The sequence below is a fragment of the Lentinula edodes genome (assembly GCF_021015755.1).
Source record: "Lentinula edodes strain Le(Bin) 0899 ss11 chromosome Unknown C8R40scaffold_16, whole genome shotgun sequence".
Classification (NCBI taxonomy): Eukaryota; Fungi; Basidiomycota; class Agaricomycetes; order Agaricales; family Omphalotaceae; genus Lentinula; species Lentinula edodes.
Window position 1 is genome coordinate 668,897 of NW_025764322.1, and position 2,573 is coordinate 671,469.

Below are 2,573 nucleotides of genomic sequence, written 5' to 3' on the forward strand. Positions count from 1 at the left end.
TTCTCCCTCTGCCTCCATTCCTCCTCCTTCTTCCTCCTCTCCTTCCCCATCTTCCTCCATCTCCAGCTCCCTACCCCGCTCCTCTTCCTCGTCACTGTCCATGACCCTTCTCCGCTTCTTCGACAATTCCGACGGGCCGGCTTCCGGTAGTTCCGGGGGTGTTCTCCTCCTCCTCGCGGCGTCAGTGATCAGCCAGTCTAGCTTGCGGTTGAAATGGCGATGGTAGGTATTCGCCTTCACCTGACCATCCCGGAGTTGTCGGTTATCCGCCAACAACTGCGCTACCTGGCTTTCCAGTACTGCCAGGCGCTCACCGGTCGGATTCGAGCCACCTTCTCGCTTCACCGTGGTCGGCCGTCCGGAGTACGAACACCGTACTTTCGCATCATGGCAGGGTTTACAGATGATGGAACTTCTCTTGCCAGCCTGCATCTGGCAAGAGATCTTCTTTGTCCTGCATCGCTCGCAGGGTTCCTTTTCATCGTCGTCATCGTCGCCATCGTCGCCGTCGTCCGGGTCTTCATCCACGGGCTAGCAGGGAGAGGTCAGACAATTACCGAGTTATAATAAGAGAAAAACGCACCTGGGCCTTAGCCTTGCCTTTTCCCTTACTCTTTTTCGTGATCTCAACCACGGGTCTCCGCGGCGAGACTGACGCCTCACTTGGGGAGGTCCCCCTCTGACTCCGAGCTGTCGCCGCTGCGGCCAACAGCCTCCTCCTCTTGTTGTTGGGCTCGACGAGCCCGCTCTCGCGCCTCCTGCGCTGCCTTCTCCCTCGCCGCCGCCGCTCTGGCAGCTTTTTCTTCTGCGGCCTTCCTCGCCGCCGCCGCCGCCTTCCTGGCCTTCATCCGACGGACCTTCTCCTCTGCCCGCCGGATCGCCTCATCATCGTCTTCCTCCATTTCTTCGTCGTCGTCTTCTCGAGGCTCCTCGGGGACGGTGAGATCGATGGGCGGCGGAGGAGCAGGCCGTGACCTCGAGGGTCCGGCGGTCGGAGATTTTTGAGTGGTGGTGCTGGTGGTGGTACGGCTGGTCAACATGCTGGAGGACTTAGGTTTTTTTGGAAAAGTTAGGGCCTTAGCGGCAAAACCCTGGGCCTTTTATAGGACAAAAACTGCGCACGGACCAGCGAAAATTTTCCTTCGAGTTGTACGGGGTGTACGGTGAACCGAAAATTTTCACTGATGACTAACGCCAATTCCCGGTACTAACGGCTTTTGAAAATTTTCCTGCTGACTGAAGGGCCAAATCCCCGATCCTGACGGCCTTTAAAATTTTTCCTTGGTGACTAACCAACTACCGGTATTAATGGCTTTCGAGGGCTCAAGCCTAAGAGGGGGATACTGTCAAGTCCATGCCGCGGGCCTCCATTCCGCCGCTCGGGATTCCGAAGATCTGCTCCTTATTGTTATCTCACTCTTATTGTTCTTTCTCGCTACACATACCCTTTCGTTCTAGTCCCTTCTTATTGTCTTTTACTCTACCCTGCAGGTACTACTCGTATAGCTCCTAGTAGTTAGTCTGGCGCTCCGCACCGCTGCGCCGATCCGTAGATATAAATACTGCCTGTACGCTACTGTAGTTCCTCAGTTTAATTATCAACTTAGATCAACTTAGATCTCCCTTCTCAACTTAACTCTTCTCTAAGTCTTCAGGCTCAACGCCTCGAAGTACGTTCTCCTCGACCTTAGGACTTTGACGTTCTCTGGTCCGCTCCTCGTCATCGGCGATACCGCCGCTCCGACCTGGCTGCTACTTAGCTCCTCTCTCTCTACTCTCGCTCTCTGGGGACTAACGGCGTAACGGCGGTGTTGTTAATAACTTCACTACTGTCCCATTCGTCTTCCGCACTTAGACACCCTGTGGCCTTGGCACGGTTACACGGTGTACATGATCTTAACAGGATCCTACGACCTCCGTGTGGCCTATACCTATGTACTGTACAGTATAATGTAAGCTGTCTTGTACGTGTCATCATATGGAGTATACCTCAACAGTTTATAATACCAACATTATTGATATGATGGTGCTTGTTCCACCACCTCAATTGCACTTCTCTGAGGAAATGAAAGCTGCCTGCCTCATCTGTCTTATCCTACTGAAAAACAAGTCACTAGAAATTAGATATCAAATAGTATGTAGGTATATGTACCATCAACAAAAAATTATGAAAGTACTGCATTATCCTTGTCATCATTTGAGCCCCAGGCAAGGTAGCTGCCAAGGCACGAGGCACTTTCCCATGCATAAGCCTCATTAATTGAACCATGGTCGGATAGCTCAGTTGGTTAGAGCATCTGGAATATAACCAGAAGGTCCTGGGTTGAATTCCCAGTCTGGTCACTTTGTTTTCAGTCATGACTTTAACATGTAATCGGTATTGGCATTCACCTTATGGACTGAATAACTGAATTAGACACCAATGAGGGGGCAAAGACTGTCATTACTGAGGTATGATCCACTTTCATTCAAGCCGCTCTTATTAATGATCTTCCTGTGCATAGATTTGGGATGCTCACAATGGTCTCCCAGCTCACGATCATATCAAACAACAGCACTGTGCATTTTCTGGC

General features: G+C 51.5%; 1 non-coding gene across 1 annotated transcript; it reads left to right on the forward strand.

Moving 5' to 3' along the window:
- The first annotated feature begins 2,269 nt into the window (after positions 1-2,269).
- Positions 2,270-2,343, forward strand: C8R40DRAFT_t125. Its single transcript has one exon. It is a non-coding gene; the product is annotated as a tRNA-Ile (tRNA).
- Positions 2,344-2,573: the final 230 nt, after the last annotated feature.